The following is a 22,930-nucleotide window of genomic DNA, read 5'->3' as shown; positions in this document are numbered from 1 at the left end:
TATTTCACAAAACATTACTTGCTGATATTGATGGTGTTTCTAATAATATTACTTTGTAGCTTCTGCAAAGTATTAGATCTGTCATTTTTTTGAAATGATGTATTTTACATGACTCTCTTTTTTTTTTTTTTGAGGAAAATCAGTAACTATCTGATCACCCATTCATAACCCTAGTACTTATCTAATTATAATTTTTATAATAGTTGTTTTCAGGAAATCCTACAAGTCAATCCTCCCTCATTGCTTTTGTTTCCTAGTATCTAAACAGCTTCCTCCCTTTTCCTGAAAGCTTCCTGCTGTTGCTTCCAGACCTCTTACTAGGGTGGTCTTCAGACTCCCCTTCTCCAACTTGTCTGTTCCTTTTCTAAAGGAAATGCATTTTTTGTCAGCCTATTCTGGGAATCGGACCCAGTGGAAAATCTAATATAGACCCCTTATTAGAAATTATTAATAATTTCACAAAGGTGGCAGTAGAAAATTAAGCCAAGTGTAGAGCCCTTCTAAGCACGGGACCCTGTGTACCACACATGTTATGGACTCATGAAACTGGCCTTAAATTTTTCCCTTGGTGGTTATGCCCCAGAACTTTGCTTCTTTTTTGATGTATCCTTACCCTGACTGTATCTTTCTTTCCTGCACTCTGATTCCCTATTTTTCCTCCCTGTAGTTGTGTAGCCCCAGAGTCTTGAGCTGCAGAGAATCTTACATTCCCTCTTCCTGTTTTCATAGAAAGAAAGCAAAAAAGAGCAAATATTTGGGAATTTTTCTTGAAATAATTTTATCATCAAGAAGTGCTCCAGATATTCTTGGTAATAAATCATATTTGAGAACTGAAGTTGTCTAAGAATTCTACTCTGAAATATTGTATTTTGATTTAGTTTCCTTGGCTCAATATATGATTAATTACTGAAGTATATATCTGTTCAAAGCTTGGTTACATATATGTAAAAATTAATTCATTTGACAACAGTGTCTATACATGTGATGGCAGCAGTCCCTGAGACAACTGTTTAAAAAAACAGAGTGTTAAAATATTAGCCCTTGTTATCATCATTAAAAGGGCAATACCCTCCCTTAGACTTGGCACCACTTTAAGGATTAAAGAGTTCTTAGCTGACCCTCCTCTTTCTGATCTGTGCCCTCATATCCTCTGGGAACCATCTTTTTCCTTATCTACTTTCTATCCTGGTTTGCTTTATGTGTTTCAGAAGTAACATTAATCTGATAACCCATTAGATGGTCAGAAGGTACCAAATCATCTACTTTGTTTCTCCCATGAGATAAATGGCATTTGTTTTTTTATGCTGACTGTGCAGATGATCAAATGACATTTAGTGTCTTGGCTCTGTCAAAGGGATACTTGCAATTGTGGCAATTATGAATTTTGTTCCAATTGAAAAGGAAGATTTGGTGACTAGTATTCGGGGATATGAGGAATATTTCTGAATAATTTCCTCAAAGTAAAGTTGTATATATACTTAGTTGGGTCATCACTTATTTGGCTCATAATTTATTCTTGGGCTTACTTTTTGTGACACTACTTTCTCATAGAATGTAAATTTTTAATGGGAGGACAAAAACCTTTTATTTGTAATAAATAATACAGTAAGTATACCCTATTGTATATTATCAATTAGAACTCTCCATTGCATATTGCATTTAAGAATTTTATTTGTTATGTTTTCACGAGTGCTTGTGACATTATTTTAGTTATTTCAGAGTAACTTGTGTGCTTTCCACATAGAACTTTACAAAGTATACAACTAAATATGTATATTTATAAATATATAACCAGGTTTTCAAAACTTTAAAATCTTATGCTGCTTTTATCTAAATAATTTACATGAAACTGTGTATGTGACTGTGTGTTTTGGGCTTAATTATTTTAGCAGTTGCCGTAAATCTTCATTTGTTATACTGTTGTGTGTCAACAAGTATAGTTCAGAACTTGAGGTGCACTTGAACTTCCCTAAGGTAAGTATTTATATTTTGTGAAATAGAATGCATATGAAAAAACCATTAAATATGCGTGACTACATTAATATAATAATATTCATGTACAAAGGATGATAAATTTAAAATTATATACATATCAGAGTGAACAGCTGTAGCTATATAGCAAATAATAAGAGTAAGTTCATTTCTGCATCTGAACATAATTTTAAATTCCCCAAACTAAAATCTATTGAGAAACATTTGATAATGGGATAAAACAAATATTTATATAGGTTTTTTTGTTTGTTTTCTTTTATGGGGAATGCATAGAATAGGTTTGGATCCCAGTGAACATATATGTCTAAAGACAGCTATGAAATATTTCAAATAAAAATATTTTACCTACATGTAGTTAGATTGACAAATCATGGTTGAGTACCTTATTTGTAGACAGATTTGCATAAATATCTTATTAGTAGGCCAACTAAGGATCAAACTAATTGTATTAGATGATTTTATAATCCTTTATGTCTGATCAAATGGTATCACTGAAAATGTACTTGAAATTTGAAAATGAAATTAAAATTATCCTAATGAAATATGGGTCATAAGAGATACCATTAATCTCATAGGTTTAAGATGTTTTAATTTTTTGTTGAGAACACCTTAGTATTCAAAACCATTTTGTTTTAGTAAAACTTGTTATACATGATAAATTTTATACTTAATTTGAAGTGACTTTGGTGATTCAAAAATTTTTATAAAGTTTTTAAATGACAGTTATTATTCTACTTTAAACATTTTAATGAATCACTCTTCTTATCCTTAAAGGAAACCACATGATATGAGATGCTGAGAAAAATTAAATTGATGTATCTCCAGTGTACAACTTTCATTTGAAGATTGAATAAAGGTGGGTTTCATAGTCACAATTTTTTGAATAGGTCTATAAATAACAGGAAAAATTCAGTTACATATAAAAATTACTTCTTCACATTGGCTGCTCCTATGTTTATATTTTGAATGATTCAGCTAAGAGGTGGTGAGAAAAATAGCAGGTCATCAGGATAAAATAGAGACAATGCAGTTTAATCACTTTTTTTGAAATGTGCTTAATGGAAAGGATGAATAACGGCCTTGCTTCAAAATTAAATTCTATTGTCTTGAGTGAAAGATTTAAGTGTTAGCATAACATTCTTCTTATGTGAGTTATGCTGTAGTTTTTTGTCATTTTTTGCATTACAGTGCAGGAAATGTTGCTGATTTATTGTTGCATTTTTAAAGGGCAATGCTACACTGAAACTAGAGACTGAAGGAAGGTAAAAAATCATATTTGTCAACAACTGAGCTTTGTCATGGTTTATAATCACTGACTACTTGTCCTATTTATAGGGCTGTATTTAAAAGTAAGCTAATCTAGCAAAATCAAATATGATTGATGTTTTCCCATTTATTGTTTTCTAATGTTTCATCTTTTGGTTTTAAGATGTTATAAGAATCAAGAAATATGAAGGTAATGAATGCGTAGTACTTTCCATTTTCATTATGCTCATTTGAAGAGAATTATTTTCTAAATATTCAGCTTGGGTCCTATCAGCACCCATTATAAACAGAGTAATTTTTAAAATATCAAATGAATTATGAACACTCTCTTCAGCTATGCAAGTGAGATGTTAAATGGTTGTGTGAGGATCTGAATGTTCTGGTCTAGTATATAAGGTAATTATCACCAATGTGAAAAACGTTCCTGCTTATAAATTATAAGGACTTGAGAGATTGAAACTTTTACTAAATTATTTCTCAACTGAACCAAAGGATGAAAAGTCTAATTGACAACTTTTTATTTTGCCAAGCATTTGGAAACATAGTGAGTGAACTTAAATGTTACTATTCAAAAGCTTAAGAGTATGAATATATTTATAGTCTACATTAAAATTCTGAGTTCAGATTCTTAGAATCATGAAAAATAAGAGTAATAACTGTATTTCTTTTAGTTTTCAAACAAGCATTCATCAGTAATTTGTAAACAATAATACATTATTTTTATATATCTACAAATTATACTTCTTTGATATTCCATACTTCACACAGTAATTATTCAAGGTATAGGAAGAGCAAAAAGATTTAGTAAATGACTCAATTATTTAAACTATTAGGTACGGAGGCAGTGCAAACAGGTGAAAAATTAGTATAAACAGATCCAATGATTATAACCTTTGTGGTTAATGTGGATAAAAGATATCTAATATACTACAACCAGTTATTCTGAGTGGACTGGGTATAGTAAATTGCACTTACTAGAGTTGTCATTCCATGGAAACTTTATTCCATCATTTGGATCAAGACTGAATCTAAGCTGAGATAAATGTTCTAATGTCATAGATACCTAAGATATTATACTCCACCTTGAAAAAAATGGTTTTGTGTTTATTGTGGATTAATTCCAGAGGTTAGTGTTTCTAGACTTCAAAATACAATAGAGCTAAGAATGAATAATATAGAATTAGTAAAGCTTGATCTATAATTACCTTTAACACCAGGCAAGAGGTAAATTTAATTGCAACTGACCTGAATAATGGAGTGGGATGGAAGGAAGGAAGTTTATTTACTTGAGACACCAAATGAAAACTGTGAAACACAAAGGGGAAAAGGCAGTTTCATTGAGAATAAAATATTCGTGTTGATAACTTACATAAGACAGAAGATGGAGTGTTTTCTGCAGGGAAATTACTTTCTTTGATGAGCTCCATTTATGCATGATGGAGTTTTAAATGTTTTGAAAACCCCCTCGGTTATTTTTTCTTCCTTTCTATTCTTGTGGTTTTAATTTCACACATAAACAGATGTAAAATTTTCTTGCTAAAACCTTCTTACTCTGCTTTAAGTTGAATTTATAACAGAAAAAAGAAAAAACAGAATGCCTCCCAATGACAGTGATTAGGAAATCAGTATTTAAGGCATCAGTTTCATGAATTGCATGGTGAACAATGGCTCCATTCATTTTGAAGCCACCCTATGATGAAATACATCTTTATTTACTTTGCTTATTTTAAGGATTGTTTGTTTAAAGCATATTCTTGAGGGATGCTAAGTATTGTATCTTCTAACTAGCAGCTTGAGTTTGGAAGCAATTATGTTTGAGTAAAATCCACTATGTAATGACTTTGTGTGGCCTGCAAGCTGCATGTTAAGGCTCACATATTTACTTCTTGAGGATAGAAAGCTATTTGTTTTACTTTGTAATTTAATGTGGGAAGCATTTTAGAAGCTGCAATGGCAAGTGAGGATCTGAATCTTACATATTGCCTATCACCCTAATCAAAAAAGAAGGGAAAATAGAATATACCTCATCTCTAGAGACTTGGATTCCAATAGTAGAATATGAAACTAGAGGGGAAAATAGATGTGTGGGTCTCAGTATGCAAACTTGTTTGTCCGTCACAGAGTCACCATGCAATCTGACACTATTTGAAGGAGGATGCTAGTATCAGCCTCACAAAAGGCTGAGTCGAAAGTGGGCGGAAGAAGGAATGTTTATAAGTTGATGTACATTAGCTAAACATTCATGGAGCCTGCTTGCATGCAATTGCCTGATGCATTAGGAGCAAATCTTTAGGGAAATGTATTTAGTGACATAATCATAAACAGAGCTCTATAGAATTACCAAGTGTGGTGAGTAGATACCTACACTGTTATTAGATTGGAGGGACCCTGAATTTGCTGCCTACTTCAAAATAGTTTACAAATCTCTCTCAGTGGCCCAGTTCTGCAGTCCTTGATAGCAGGAATCTAACTCATAGAGTCAAGACTATGTTTTCACACTTAAAAATCTAACAAAATCTAGTGATTCAAACATGTTTTTGGATGTTAAGAAATACTAAACAGTAAATAACTACACACACTTGTAATTGTTTATATGTATATATACAAATACACACTCACATTTTTTAACTCTCTTATAGATAATTGAAAAATATGTGGATTCATAGCAGAATAATTCTTAAGAAATCAAAGATTTTAGAATGTCTCTACCTTTAAATATGAGACAGTGGTTTTGCCAAACTGCTGTATATTTGACAAATATTTATTGATTGTTAGTCCTTGGAGATTCAGAGACAACTGTTACCCATTTACAGCCTGAAAAATCACACAGGTAGCTGAGGTAGACAGAGAAGTCAGTCAGATTTTCATAGCTTAAAATGATAAGTATAAATTAAGTACAAGTTGTTATGCAAGTGTGCTTTACTCTAAGAAGTAAAAGGAAGGTTTTGAGCTTGGTGATGTGGAGTTGCATTCTGAAGAGTAAATGAGTGGAAGGCTTTGATGGAGTGTGGGGATGTAAGGGATGTAAGGTGAACAAGACATGGAAATATAAGAAAACCTGAACCTTAAAGAGGACATGGAACTCTAAGACAGATAATATGTTAGGTCACAAAACAAGTCTCAGTAATTTTAAGAAGATTCAAATTATATCAAGCATCTTTACTGACTACAGTAGTATGAAACTAGAAATCAACTACAAGAAGGAAACAGAAAAATTCACAGATATGTGGAGATTAAGCAACAAGCTACTAAACAGCCAATGGATGAACAAAGAAATCAATAGATAAATAAAAAAATACCTTCAGAAAACTGAAAATGGACATACAACATAACAAAATATATGAGATGCAGCAAAAACAGTTCTAAGGGGAAACTTCACAGTGATGGACGCATACATCAAAAAACAAGGAAAATCTCAAAGAAAGAATCTAACTTCACCCCTAAAGCCTGGGTGGGGGGGAGAACAAAGCCCAAAGTTACTAGAAAGAGGAAATTAAAAAGATCAGAGTGGAAATAAATAAAACAGAGACCAATAAGACAATAGAAAAGACCAATGAAACTAAGAACTGGACTTTGAAAAGATAAACAAGATTGGCAAACCTTTAGCTAGACTTACTTCAAATTAGTAATAATCACAATTGAAAGAGGAGAATTTACAACTGATATCAAAGAAATACAAAAGATTATAAGATACTACTGCGAACAATTATACACCAATAAATTGGACAATCTATGAGAAATAGATAAATTTCTAGAAAACACAATCTTTCAAAACTGAACCATGAAGATATAGGAACTTTGAGTAGACCAATTTACTAATAGGTAGATTAAATTAGTCAGAAACCTCCTAACAATAAAAAAAAATCCAGGACCAGACAGCTTTACTGGTAAATCCTGCAAAAGATTCAAGGATGATTTAGTGTTATCCTTCTCAAAATCTTCCGGAAAACTGAAGAGAAAAGAATGCTTCCAAATTAATTTTAAAAGACCAGCATTTCCCTGATACCAAAATGAGACAATTACACCTCACACAAAACAATTATAGGTCCATATCTCTAATAAACGTAAGTGCAGAAATCCTCAACAGAATATTAACAAACCAAATTCAACAGTACATTAAATGGATCATACACCATGATCAAGTGGGATGTACTCAGGCACACAAGGATGGTTCAGCATTTGCAAATAATTCAGTGTGATACACCACATTAACAAGTGAAGGTTAAGGGGGTGGGAAGGGATAGACTGGGATTTCAAAATGTAGACTAGATAAACAAGATTAAACTGTATAGTGCAGGGAAATATATACAAGATCTTATGGTAGCTCACAGGGAAAAAAATGTGACAAGGAATATGTATATATGTCCATGTATAACTGAAAAATTGTGCCCTACACTGGAATTTGACACAACATTGTAAAATGATTATAATTCAATAAAAAATGTTAAAAACAAAACAAAACAAAAAAACAAATGAAGGTTAAGTCATACTATCTCCTGAATAGATGCAGAAAAAGCATTTGAGAAAATTCAGGACCTATTCATGATTTTAAAAAACTCTCAATAAAGTGGTTATAGACAGAACATACATCAACATAATAAAAATCATATGTGACAAGCCCATAGCTAACATCATACTCAACAGTGGAAAGTTGAAAGCTTTCCCTCTAAGATCAGGAACAAGACAAGGATTCCTGCTCTTGCCACTGTTACTCAATGTAATATTGGAAATGCTGTCCAGAACAGCTAGGCAAGAAAAAGAAAAGGCAGCCAATTTGGAAATGACAAAGTAAAACCATCGTTATTTGCAGACAGCATGATTTTATATATAGAAAACCCTAAAAACTTCACCACAAAAACTGTCAAAGCTAATTAAAAAATTCAGTAAAGTTGCAGAATACAAAATCAATATACAACTATCTGTTGTGTTTTTATATAACAACAACAAACTATTGGAAAAAAGAATTAAGAAAACAACCCTATTCACAATTACATCAAAAAGAATAATATCTATGAATAAATTTAACCAAGGAGGTGAAGTCCTGTGCACTGAAAACTGTAAGATATTGGTGAAATAAATTGAAGATGACACAAATAAATGGAAAGATATTGTGCTCATGAATTGGAGTGATTAATATGGTTAAAAGTCCATTTTACCCAAAGCAATCTACAGATTCAGTGTAATCCCTGTAAAAATTCCAATGTCATTTTTCACAGATAAGTCCTAGAATTTTTATGGAACCACTCTTTAGGGTCCCATAAAACCACTAGTGGAATAGTCAAAGCCATCTTGAGAAAAAAGAGCAAAGCTGGGGATATCACAGTACCTGATTTCACACTATATTTCAAAGATGTAGCTGTCTAGACAGTATGTAGAGACATAAAAAGAGACATATAGATCAATGGAATAGAATAGAGAATAGAGAGCCCCAAAAGAAAGCCACATATATATGATTAATTAAAGTGTGCAAACAAGGCAAGAATATACAATGGAAAAATGACAGTCTCTTCAATACATGGATTTGGGAAAACTGGACAGCCACATGGAACAGAATGAAATCAGACTGTTCTCTTTCACCATGAACAAAAATTTACTCAAAATAGATTAAAGACTTGAATGTAGGACCAGAAACCATACAACTCCTAGAAGAAAACATAGCGGGTAAACTCATTGACATTGGTTTTGGTGACTTACTTTTTGATTCTGATTCCAAAGGTAGGGCAACAGAGGCAGAAATATGCAATTGAGATCACATCAAATTAAAAAGCTTCTGCACAGCAAAGGAAGCCATCAACAAAATGAAAAGGCAATCTACTGAATGGGAGAAGATATTTGCAAGTCACATAATTGATAAGAAGTTAATATCCAAAATATATAAAAAATGCATACAGCTTGATAACAAAAAGAACAAGCAATCCAATTTAAAAATTGGCAGAGGATCTGAATAGACATTTTTCCAAAGAAGACAATACAGATGTCTAACAAGAACAGGAAAAGATATTATCATTAATCATCAGGGAAATGCAAATCAAAACCACAATGAGGTGTCATTTCACACTTGGCAGAACAGTTATTATCAAAAGAACAAGAAATAACAAGTGTTGGAGAAAACATGGAAAAAAAGGAAACCCTTGTGCATTGTTGGTGGGAATGTAAACTGTTACAGTGACTGTGGAATGCAGTATGGAAATTCTTTAAAAAATTAAAAGTAGAACTACCAAATGATCCAGCAATTCCACTACTGGGAATTCATCTGAAAAATAGGAAAATGTTAACTCAGAAAGGTATATGTGCCCTTATGTTGACTGCAGCATTATTTACAGTAGCCAAGCTATATTTATGATGGGATACTACGAGGTCATAAAGAAGAATAAAACCTTGCCATTTGTGACAGCATGGATAGATCTTCAGGGCATTATGCCAACTTAAATAATTCAGATAGAGAGAGACATGATTTCACTTAAATGTGTAATCTATAAAACAAAACATGAACAAAAAAACCAAACTAACAGATACAGAGGCTAGATTGGTAGTTGCCAGAGTGCAAGGGTGTTGAGAGGTAGATGGATTTGGAGATGGGAGTTAAGAGTTACAAACTTGTAGTTACAAAATAAATAAGTCCTGGGGATGTAATGTACAGCATGACCACTTATGTCAATAAAATTGTGTTGCATATTTAAAAGTTGCTAAGAGACTAAGTCTTGAAAGTTCTCATCACTAGAAAAAATTTTGTAACTTTGTATGGTGACAGAAGGTAACTAGACTTACTGTGATCATTTTGTGGTGTATATGAATATCAAATCATTTTGTTGTTCACCTGAAACTAATATGTTCTATGTTGGTTATATCTTACTAAAACAAAAGCAAAGCAAAAATAAAAGAGAACATACAAAAAGTTTTATATTCCTTCCATAAAGCAGCTGGGTAATTGGAGAGGGCACTGGATTGCATCCTGGCTCTGTCCAGCCACTCTTGATGGTCTTTGCAAGTACTTAACTTTGGAGTTTCATTTCTTTACCAATAAAATGTATTTAATAAAACATTGTCTTCCAGGGATGTTGTGAAGATATACTTTGTAAATGGTACATAGGAGTAGGGATTCAGTAAATAGTATTTAAAGAGATTACAGTAATCAACAATGACCTTAACCAGAGGTTCCCAGTCTTGGCTGCATATTTGAATAACTTAGGGAACTTCCCAAAAGGATTCTTGAATGCTGTTGTTTACATTTCACCGCCTAGAGAGTCTGACTTAACTGGGCATGGTATAGTCTGGATATGAAACTTAAAGGAGAATACAGGAAAATATGAAAAAGAATAAGAAACAGTTAAAAAAAAAAAGAGGAAATAAATGTAGAGTCTACCAATATCCTAAGGAATAGATTTCCTTCATTTTGTAGAACAGAAGAATTGCCACCACCATTAGGTGTGGTTGAGAAGCATTTCCAGGTCTAACGTGTTCCAGAGCAGCTGACTTGTGAGGAGGGCTTACCAACAGAGGAGGAGATTCTGCATTCTAGAAGTCTCTTCTGTGGAGTGCATCAATCCTATGCTTCATATTATGGTGGAATATGTCATAAGTTTTTTTCCTTGGAATAGAAGCTGTATGGAAGAGGTGGTGAGGAAATCTAAAACTGAGGATAAAAATTCTTAGAGCTCTTTAAATTTCTTCAGTTGATTCTATCTTATTAATATGCATCTAAAAAGAGACTGAGGCCCTGCTTTGAAGATGTGAAACACAGCAGAAGCATTCCTGCCTAAGCCTGTAGCCATAGGTGTGATGACTAGCAATGATATTTTAACTATGTTAGACAAAAAAGAAATAGGCTGAATTATAACAGAAAGAATTGTAAATGTGTACTAAAAAAAGTGAGAGCTCAGTTTGAATCTTAAAACCATTTACTCCTTTTTTTTTTTTTTTTTTAAATAAGCCACAATATTCTACCCTGGTTACTGGAAAAGAGATTGCATGGCAGAATCGTATTCTCTAATATTGAACATCAAAGAAAAACCAAAAGAAGCAAAATTATTTTTAATAGATTCAGATTCCTAAGACTAGAATTTACTTTTTACATGAAAAACAACTATGTTGATATTTTGATTATGTGAATAATATATATTACACTGTTGTGATTTTTATCTGGGACTTCCAGATAAATGAATTATTTTACCCATGAAAATATTTTAGACTAATTGAAAAATAATTACATTTATTTTTCCCCCATGAAAATCTTTTGATATTGCAGAAATATTTCCCTGTGAAATGTACAATTGCTGAAATATTTCCCACTTAAAATCATTCTAGTTACTTTGTGCCATTCTTAGGATGGAAATTCTTGAAATCTCATCATCAAAAGAGATTTCACTACAGATCTTTAATTCAGTGCATGCTAAGCAACACCTATAAAGAATTTTAGGAGTAGAAATTAAGTAACAGACTACAATTAGAACAGATAAGAATAGTCGCTGGTGAAGTGAATCCATTTTTGCTCTTCACATCAAATTCACGTACTTGCAGACTTGTCTGTAAATGCTGTTTTCATTTTTGTATGCAGCGTTTATGCAAGGTCCCTGTACAGTCTGACATTTGCTTCAACCACTCAAATGGACTGTTTTTGTTGTTGTTAAACACACCAGCTATTTTCATGTAAACAAACCCACTAATCACTTTTCAGTCCCCATCTTATTTGACTTCTCATCAGCATTTGATACAGGTAAAAGTCCTTTTTAGAGACATTCTTTTTGTTGAGGCCCACCAGTCAAAGACCACTTGTAGTTGAACAAATTGGACTTCTGGATACCTGGTGCAGGAAGGAGACTATATTCCATAGGAAACTGTGAGGCATCTTAGAGTGTGCCAAGAAGCTCTTGTTATAGGTTTTGGGCTTGTATTATTTGATTTGGAGGAAGGTTCAAGGAACAGAATCTGTTCTAGACTGAGTGCTTTGAGGAAGCAACTAGATTCTATAGCTGTTCATCTTAATTTTTACTTTATAGGTAGAAATAACAGGATGAGACTAAAGCTATAATTGTGAAGGAGCAGCTGTCACTCTTATTAGTTGGGAGTTGGGAAGTTTGGAAATATTTGTAGTTTTCATAGTGTTCTTGTGTTTGTCTGCATTCAGAGTCCTCTTGTTTTCCTTTCACGGCATCATGGTTACATAGTGACCTCATCTCAAGCTGGTGTTGAAGTTGTTCATGTTCAACTGGAAAACACCATGGCCTAGCTCTGTGCCAGGCCAGCTTCCATCTGATGGCTATCAGCACTGCCTTTTTCTTTCTCAAGATCATGGTACAATATTCTCTTTGGTTTCTTTCTACTGCTTAGCATGCTCCTTTTCAGTCTTCCTCACACTATCTCCTATATAATCTTTAACTCTTAGAGTTTCCCAGGCCTTATATCTGAATCATATTTTATATTATCCTACACTTCTTATGCAGTTTCAGTTTTTTTATGATTTTAATTACTGTCTGCTTTCTTCAGACTGGAACTATTCTCTGCCTAAAAGATGAGTTGGAAAACTATAGCCCATAGGTCAAATATAACCCAAAGTCTGTTTTTGCCCAGATGTGATGTGGTTTTTATATGTTTAAATGTTTAGAAAAAATCTAAATATGAATAACATTTCATGACATAAAACTATATAAAATTCAAGTTACAGTATGTAAACAAAAAAGAAGCAAAGTGTTGCTCACCACCTAGTTCTACAAAGGTTAAGTCATCAGCCACTCCAGTTGCCCACCCACAGTGTAACCTGAGAGGAATTCAGGATGAAAAACAGGGTGAAGCACCTGTGCTTTGAATAAGCAGGTCCCTTAGATAGATGTATATTTCAGAAAGAATTTTAATGACCCCACATTCTTGCATCTTCTCATACATAGAAAAGTGCTAAAGTCATTAACCTGAGATACCTGTTCTTTGTGAATAGCAATCTTTTACCAAGAATGTATGCTTGACTGTAAGTATTTCTCAGCCAAAAGTCATATATAAATTGGCTTCTCTCCACCTTTTTAGAGCAGTTTCCTCAGAGCTACTAAGCAGCTATCTCCTGAGCTATAGTCCTTACTTAATAAGATCCCTGAATAAAACTTAAACTCATTCCTCTCATTTTGTACATTTTTCTTTAAGTTGACAAGTGTCCAAAGATAAAATTTTATTGGAATCCAGGCATGTTCATTTGTTTAGGTATTTTCTATGGCTCTTTTTATTGCTACAAGAGCAGTGTTGAGCAGTTGCAATAGAGAGCCAGAATTATCTACTTGCTGTCCCTTTATAAAACAAGTTTCCCAACCCTTGCTCTAAAATCATGTATTTAACTAATCTGTGAGATTTTTCAATTGATTATTTTAGTCATCTTGAAATATTTAAAAGAGAAATTTTACTAATCTCCAATCCATACCTGTGCCTGTTCATCTTAATATTTGGGGTCCCTGCCACACAGAAATTCAAATTAGAAACCACAAATCATCCTTAATTCTTATTTTTCCTCTACCCCATATTTTAGTCCTACTGGAAATACATTGCTTTCACTTCTGAACTATATCACAAATAGGTCAGTCAGTCTCCACATTTTCTGCCATCATTCTGCACCATACCATCCCCACCTTGCAGCTGGTCTACTCAAACAGCCTCATCACTGGTTTCCCACTCATCTGACCCTTAAGTCCCTATCCCATGATGTTTTCTATCATTACATCTGCTCATAGCAATTATGATAATTTTATGTAAATATTTGTGTTTAAATTCTATATATTTACTTATTTATTGTCTATCCAAACACATAAGCGCTACTGAGGTGACTTCATATGTTTTAGTTCAGTAGAAGATAGAAACATATTGAATGGTGACTGATGTGGAATAGAAGGCCAGTAAGTATTTTTTTAACCAGTGACTAACCTACTTAAAGACCACAAAGATAGAGGTACAGTTACCCCCTCACACACACACACCTGCACACATTCCACTTCTAAGGGAAAAATATTTATATATTTTGCATGTACACATTTATCAGTTGAGTATGCATCATTTTACGTTTGACCCACATCTATGGGAGAGGAAGTTTGCTCTGGGAAGGATGAGTTGATGCTGATTTTATCTTAATTTTTAAGAATTACAACTTGGTCAGTTTTTGTTGTTGTTAGTGGTGATGATAGTGACCTTTTTGCTAGCAAACAAAACCAGCGATTTACTTACATCATTCTTGTGACTCAAAAAATATCTTAACTGAACTGGTTATTTACTTGATAATTTGTTGTCAAACAAACATATATTTAATTTTATACAGGAGAGAACTGTCCAGTTATTTTTATGTGGATTTTAAATAGGAATTTGGAAACTCTTCCAAAGTAATACTGAAATAGGAATGTAGACTAACTATATAACCACTGTTTTAGAGTGTGTAGCAATTGGAAGAAACTGCTGAATGCATGAGTTAGGGTTTAGGTAGAACCAACATGGTGAAATGGCCATAGGCTATGGCATGGAGCATCCATTTGAGAACAGTTTTGTAAACTGATAGAGAAAGAGGCCAGACTGCAGGGCTTTACAGGTAAGTTACCTGATAAGAAAAAAATGTGGTGAATTGGCAGTAAAAGGGAGAACAAAAATGGGATGGTAGACAGATGGAGAACCAAATACAGCAGGAAAGGAGGGGGAAACACTCTCAGTGTTGGCAGGCAGAAGAAAAGAAATCTAGTTAAAGTGGAAAAAATTAAATTTGGCAGTGAGGAAAACATAAGAACCATAGCACTCAAAAGCTTAAGTGCCTTACCAAGTTTTGCATAATAATTTGGATTTCAAAAAATGTTTTTACACAATTTGTATCATATGGCCCTCACAAAACTGGGTACATCTGAGTAAACTGAGACTGGTGGTTCTATTCCTATTTCACAGATTAGGAAAAAGAAGCTCAGTTCCTGGGGTCAATGCAGTGGGTAAGTAACATAAGGGAGAACAGAAGTGTTCTCACACCTATGTTTTTATACTTTCCACTATACCATGTTGACAGTGTGGTGTTAATCTTTAAACAGAAGGAGATCAAAATCTGCTGTGAGGAAGAGAAGCATTTAAGGAATTGATCCAAAAGAAGTGGTCTCTTTTCCCTCCCACCCACTTAAACTATTATCACATTTAAGTGAATTTCAGTAAGCCAGAAGTTTGGAAGGAGATGACTCATGAAGAAGCATGGGTAGCATTAATTTATTTTTTAAATTAACTGGTCATACACCATGTACAAGTGTCAGAGATACAGGTGAATAAAAATAGCCATAGTCCCAGCCTTGACAAAGCTCATTCTTTAGTGGAAAGGATCGGCTTTTAATCAAGTAAGGAAATTAAATATTTGAGTACAAACTTAAATATGAGGCTGTGTCAACAGTACTATGAAAGAATGTTACATGGGGCCTCATTGAGCCTACAAGGGGTGGAAGTGTTTGCTTTATGAGAGGATGAAAGTTGATCTAAACTCTAAAGGAGGAATGGGAGTGAAAAATCTGAGAGGGAGTAGTACTGGAGCCTTTTAAGAAGGTTCTTACATAGGAAGAAGTCAAAGGATCTGGTATGACCAGAATACTTCTATTTCACTAACATTTGTGTGCCCTGAATTATAATCTACATATAGAATTCTTTCATTTTAAATAGTTATGCAATGATATTGAGCCATATAATTCTGATTCAACAGTTTTCTCAAGTGATGGCTTAAAAACAGAGAACAGAAATGACTTATATAATATTAATTTCTGGTAGAATTTATTTATGTACATATATATAATAGTAGACTATGTATAATGATATAATATATATAATAATATTCTTGCAAATGTCTCAAATAGTGTTTTGCACATGATAAGCAGCCATGAAGTAGTGATTAGCTACTTTTTCAATGTACGTTTATTGAAAACCTAGTAAGTATAATATGTACAAACACATTCCTGCATGCTGTTGTCCTCTATTTGACCAAAGAATGATCAGGGCATGTTTTAAAAGAATACTTCTTACCATGAAAAAGCCATTACCATATGTGTTTGATGTGCTTATAATCTCTAGATTTATGCAGTCTTTTTTGCCTTAACCTCAGGTAGGGCAGGACAAATCCATTCTTGCAGTGCTGTAAGTGATGAAAATATTAAAATATTTTTTATCTGTGCTGTCCTCAATGGTGGTCATTATCTACATGTGGCTGCTGAGTACTTGGAATGTGGCTACTGCAACTGAGACTTGAATATTTTAATTTATTTTAATTTAAAAAGCTGCATGTGACTAGTAGCAACTGTATTGAAGTGACACTTCAGAGAGATTCAGGAAAAGACTTTGAGTTCCCGCTGCAATACTTTTGATACATTTGACATGAACTTGATATTTCTTGTAGCTGGTGGCCTGGATCTAATTGAAAGAGATGTTTTCTTAGTATGAGGGAGAACTTAATTTAGGTTAAAAAATTTAGGTGTGAACAGAAGCTTATTTTCCCAACTCACTTGGGGAATAACAACTGAACTTGTTTACATCAAAAAAATCTGCAAAACCATGTAGATGAAATTGCACAGTAAGTGATTTTTTTTGATGACCCAAAAGAGTAAACAGTTTCCTTTATGCTTACTGTTTGAGTAACAGCCACTTACAAAAGACAGAAATCATAAAAATGAATGAAATAAATTTATATTATAATAAACATTCAGAAAAATCTAGTGGTCATCTAAAGAAGCAAATGGGAGATTGTAGTCTGTAATCTGTGGTCAGTCAACTCACTTCTCTTCATCATATTCAATATTTAGAGTCTCTAAAAACATCATTTCTGTCTAAAATATTTATATTTAAATGTGAATGCATACAATTAATGTGTTCATTCAAAAGTTATAAAAAGAATATACAAAGTGGAAAGTATATTTCTCTTCCCTGTTTGAATGATAGCCATCTAGCTCTGCTGCTTAGAGATTGTGTTTCAATCAATTTTCTTGTTTTGTAAAATTTCAGAGGTACTTAATTTACTCCTTCAACAAGTTTACTGAATGTCTATTATATGCTAGGCATTGTTATAAGTACTACTTTACAAAAGTGGAAATAAAAAGCAATTAAAAATTTCTTTAAAAATTACATTCTAATGGAAGGAAATAGGCAATAAACAAAATAAATAATAAAAACATGTGCTGTATTAAGTAGTGATAAATGCTATCAATTTTTAAAAAGATTTTAAAAGAGGTGAAGGTGTTGAAGGAGGAAAGGGAGTAAGGATTGCCTCAGCTGAGGAAGGAGTTTACATTTTAAATAAAATGAGCAGAGAAGGACCTTCAGAGCTTTATTTTCATCAAAGACATGAAGGAAATGAGGGACTGAGATATGTTTAGGCAGAGAACTGCATGTGCAAAGATCTTAAGGTAGGAGCTTGTCCAGTACCTTCCAGAAAAGCATCTTTACAATCTGGCTGGAACAAGGATCACAAGACAGAGCCTTTTTATGCCAAGTAATTAATACACCATCTAATGATAGTCATACTGTTCTATGTTGTATGTTGTTTTCCATCAAATGTTTGATGTCTTTAGGTTTTGAATAGGGCCTCCATGTCTCTGGTTCCTGTCATCTCTATTAACTACACATTAACTTCAGATAACATAATTACATATTGGGGTGTGATTATGTCTCTTATGGAATGTATTATATAATACTTACAAAAATAGCTAAGCCAATTTCTGTTCCAGTGTTCTGTTCAAAGTCCAAGTTCAGTTTGTAATGTAAGATTCTGTCCTATATAAGACAGATTGTTTTGCACTGAATACAATTTAATAAAAACTTACCAAATTTTAATTTACTTGATTATAATAACATTATTGCCATTATTTTTACAGAAAAATAAAAAACTTATGGAAGAGAACATTTCACTAATTTAGTTTATTAATGAGGACATCAAAGTCTAGTGTGAGGTAGAATGATTTGCCAAAGACACATAAATGAGACTAGTTACAGCTAGCATTATTGTGTTTATAATATGTGATAGCCATTGTGCTGAATACCGGCACTATGCAATTTTAATCTTCCCAACAATCTGAGAGGCAGTCATTATTACTGTTTTACTAGTGAGGAAACTGAGGGAAATAAGTTCTGTAAAGTAATGCAGCAGATAAATGGTACAGCTGGGATCCTATCAAGGTCTTTATATCTCAGAAAGAACTCACACTGATAACTGCTACACTACTGGAGTTACAGGGACAGGAATATCCCATTAAAAACAGAAGAAGCAGAGAGGTTTCTGGGAAAGAGAGCAAGTTTTCACTGTGATCAGATGTTGGATTGAATTTTGCCTCCACATAGCTGAATATTTTGGGGCAAGCAGTGTAACTTTCAGTATGTTTCTAGGTGTGAATATTGAGGGACCAAATTACAGTCCCATATTTGCTTATCAGGACTTTGGCTTTATCCAGTATGGGTAAAATTAGAAGCCATCAAGCTTCCTAATTTAATTTGTGAGTACATTCTTATAGAGTAAATAAAAGAAGCTGTTCAGTTGAGATGAAAGCCTTTATATGCCAAAAAAGAACATAGATTATTATATTAAAAATAAAGCTCATAATTTAAAATGAAAGTTTGGTGCAATGCCAATAGAAAACCCAAAGTATCTGCTTATTTTAAGATTAAAAGAGAATATTGAAATTAATAAAGTGTTCATTAATTTGTCCCATGTTATCTGCTTGCTTTTCACTTTTTTTCCCACATACATTTGAAATTTTACTTATATTCAATGAAGAAAGTCCATGTTATCAGCATGGATCATTATGTATCGACATTGTAAATGGCATTTAAAAAGTAACTATTTTGTTTGCACATGCAGAGCTATAAACTGCCCAGTTAGGTTCATAATAGTCACTCAGTATTTATACTTCAATTAATTTGATATTTTTTTCAAATTTAAAATAAATTTACTTTTATGGGTAAAATAGCTTTGAACAGGCTACTAATCTGAAGTTGTAACTGTTTTTATTGTGCTTACCAAGAAGCAAATTTTCAGTTACCTTGATTGCTGTATTTTGCCAAACATCTTTTTTTAACCTATTCTTTTGTATATGAAAATGATATGATTTACCCACTATAAGTAGAAAAGCTTCAAATCATTTTTTACATTTTTAGTAATGAATTTACAATAAGCATCCAACCTCCCACACCGAGACTTCTGGACAACTAGCTGAGATTACAAAGTGTAAGCTGTGGCTAGGGATCAGAGATTACTCTGCATAAATTTAGTTTACCCTTATGGAGATTAAAAGCTCATTAATACTTCATTCTTTCCAACTGAGATAAAAGTTTGAAACAATTAGTATTTGAAAAAATATTTTCTCCCATTAATTTATTTTTTCACTATGTAATCTGTGTTGGTTCCCTTTTAAGTAGTGATAAAGTGTAGTTTAAAATAGAAGTCTATGGACTATATCTTAGGTTTTGTTGTTGTTATTGTTTTGGATTACTATCCCCTAACAACTTTTATTCCCTAACAGTTTATACAGCAACTTAAACAACAGCAATGAAAAAGTAGCATCTAGGTGTTCATTTCATCTGCTTTCCAAATGAAGTGACCAAACACCTCAAGAGGATCTGGATTTTTCCTGCAAGGAAGAAGTGAGAAAACATTTTTAATCATTAAGACAAGAGAGTTTTGCCACTTGTCAGTGATGCAGACATTGTGTACTAGCTGCTTTATCCTGAAGGCAGTTTATTAGTTACACAGATGTGTTAGAAATTGGGCTCCTGGCAGGGTTTGACATGGCTAGTGAATAACTAAGTGCAGTTTTTATGTACTTCACCAATGTGTTGTGTTATTCTTACCGATTATTATATGCAAGTAAAATGTAAATCTGTGTGATTATACAGCTTCTTTTATATCCAAACATTATCCATAAAGAAAATATTCATGAATGGAAAGAGATGGTAAATATTGGTGAAAAACAGCCAAAGGTTTTTTGTTTTGGTTTAAAACTCTGACATAATTTGAAATTATGGAATATTACTCAGTATTTTCATAATAATAGCAAGTTGACAAATGATACTCTGAATAGACAATCTGTAATGCTACAAACCAGATATTAGGGAGACTTTTGTATAATGAGTTAGAATCATTCTTTCATTAATATCCCTCCTTGGTAGTACATCAGCTCTTCTGGCTCATTAATGCAATGTTGAGGATTTTCAAGTGATGGTGAAAAATGAAGTAAATAAAATTATAGTGGTCCTAAGACAGAATGTCTTTATAAATGCTTTAGTAATACACTTCTAACACTAGAAAAATGGGAATTGAAAAAGTGATTAATTTGTAATTAAGGCTTTTAGAAAGTAAAAATTTTCGACTACTTTTGATATTCCTTTTCTTTAATAGTACAGAATTGTAAAACATGTCTTAAGAAAATAACATACAAAATTTTTTTCTCAGTGATAATTTATTTTTTCCATCTTTACTGAAGTACAATTGACAAATCAAATTGTATTATTTAAAGCATGGAACATGATGGTTTTATATACTTATTATGTACTGTGAAAGGAATCCATAGTTAATTAACAATACCACCACCTCACATTTTATCTTTTTTTAAAAATGAGAACCTTTTAATTTCTACTCTTCTAGCAAATTTCAGTTAAATACAGTGTTGTCAGTTATAGTCCCCATATTATACACTAGGTCCTCAGACTTTATATATATACAGACTTTATTTACCTTAAGTTGGAAGAACTTGAGACAATTGATTAGATTGGGGGCAAACTGGTGACACCATGAAGATGCTTTGCTACTTCAGAAAAGTTGCTAAGATCTAAACTAAGCTTATTTTCAAGGAAGCAACCTCAGAGACAACACACTACCTTCTGCCTTGCTCTAAGTTAACTACAGTTCATGTCTCTCTAAGACAACCCTTAAGTCCTTATTACTTCATCTCATTTTTGAGATATCCAGGGAGACATATAACCCCCAGCTCTTTCTATTGTGACCCATGATTTCAACATATTAGTTTGGGAATCTCATTGATGTCAAGTGTATCCTAATTCTGGTCTAAAATAAAATTAAATTGGTTAACAATTGGAAAAGCTATGATTTAGCCACAGCCCTGTGGCACAATTTAGAAGAAATTTCATAAGCTACAATTTATTGAAGCTAGACATTGACCTAAATGCCTTCTAGGCACTGCGTTATTTACTTCTTACAATAAGCTAATTTATCAGGTAAATAAAAGCCAGTATTTATCCAGTTTAGAGATGAGAAAACAGATATTTTGAAAGGTTAAGTTATTTGCCTGAAGTTAAACTAGTTATCAGCAGCATCGAGATTAAAATATTATAAACTCTGCCTTATTGTAACTACTAATATCAAATTTACTGTTTGTTTGGTTTTTTTTTACAAACTATATTGTCCAAAATGTAATCTACATATTTTTAATGCAGAGGCTTGACTGTAGACTTATTTTAACACTGGAGCATTAAGTCCCCAAAGTTTGAATATTTTAAATAAAAGTATCTAACATATGTATAGGGAACAGAAATTAACTGTGACCCACATAAACACATATAAAATAAAAGTTTAATCTGATTATTTGAAATAATTTTCTGCTTATTCTTTCCTTTTGAATAAAGTAGAATGTATACATAATGTAGAGAAGAAAAAATACTTTAAAACTAGGAAATATTTTATATTAATTTATCTGAAAGAGTTACATTTTACTTCTTCACAGCTTGTTGTCTTCACTTGTCTTCAAATAAACTGAAACTTGAAGTAAAAAATTTCACTATACCTACACATAGTAAGTACATGATAAATACTAATTACTCAGTTGATTACATAGGATCAATTAGAGTAAACATTGTGTGCCAAGTGACTACCCAAGGAATTCTAGAAATCAGTTAACATTTTTATGTAGTGCACAACGCAAGGCTTTATTATGTGTTACTGTGTCATTATACCTTGGGTTATTTATTGTGCTAATCACTAGGGTTGCAAAAATAAAAATATACAAGAATCTCAAATATAGCAAGAGTTGCAACCAAGCAAATCACCTCACAAAATTATGTATAAAATTCAGAGGGATGATCTTGAAGGCAGTGAAGGATATTAAAAATCTCATAGAAGAGATAATGCCATACCAAATTCCTACTCACCCTGGAAATCACACTGGTTTTGAGGTTGAGTAGGAATTTTGACAAGGCCATATACAATTGAAAGTTATGTGTGTGTGTGTATATATATATATATATACATTGTGTGTGTATGTATATATGTGTGTGTGTGTGTGTGTGTGTGTATAAAATGACTGTGTGTATATGTAAAGTTATGTTGGGGGCTGGAACATTGTGGTAGGCAGAATAATGACCTCCCAAGATATCCAGATCCTGGATCCTGGAACCTGTGAATGATACCTTATAGGGCAAACAGGACTCTGCAGATGAGATTAAATTAAAGATCCTGAGATGGGAGGAATTACCCTGGAATACCCTCATGAGCCTACCTGTGATCACAAGTGTCCTGGTAAAAGGGAGGCAGAGGGAGATTTGACTACAAAAGGAGAAGAGGTGATGTGATGAGGAAAGCAGAAACTGGAAGATGTGTTTTGAAGGTGGAGAAAGAGCACAAGCCAAGGAACACAGGCCACTGGAAGCTGAAAAAGGCAAGGTGATTGGATTTCCCTCTCAGCCTTCACAAGGAAGCATCCTT

The 22,930-nt window shown here is 33.0% G+C and overlaps 1 protein-coding gene across 6 annotated transcripts in view; it reads left to right on the top strand.

Annotated features, from left to right (window-relative positions):
• LOC135318876 (saccharopine dehydrogenase-like oxidoreductase) overlaps positions 1–22,930 on the top strand; it is a 66,930-nt gene that overhangs the window by 32,513 nt on the left and 11,487 nt on the right. For 3 of the 6 annotated variants that reach the window (XR_010377273.1, XR_010377271.1, XR_010377272.1), the window contains exons 5-8: positions 1,890–1,974; positions 2,767–2,848; positions 15,151–15,191; positions 19,737–19,857. The exons of 1 other annotated variant lie outside the window; for it this stretch is intronic. The gene's annotated coding sequence lies outside the window, so the exon portion shown is untranslated. The remainder of the gene's footprint in view (positions 1–1,889; positions 1,975–2,766; positions 2,849–15,150; positions 15,192–19,736; positions 19,858–22,930) is intronic. 2 more of the 6 variants (XR_010377275.1, XR_010377274.1) reach the window with 1 other exon arrangement.

The sequence above is a fragment of the Camelus dromedarius genome, chromosome 22 (genome assembly GCF_036321535.1).
Source record: "Camelus dromedarius isolate mCamDro1 chromosome 22, mCamDro1.pat, whole genome shotgun sequence".
Taxonomy (NCBI): domain Eukaryota; kingdom Metazoa; phylum Chordata; class Mammalia; order Artiodactyla; family Camelidae; genus Camelus; species Camelus dromedarius.
The sequence above is the reverse complement of the archived record's forward strand: the minus strand, read 5'-3'. Positions and strand labels throughout refer to the sequence as shown.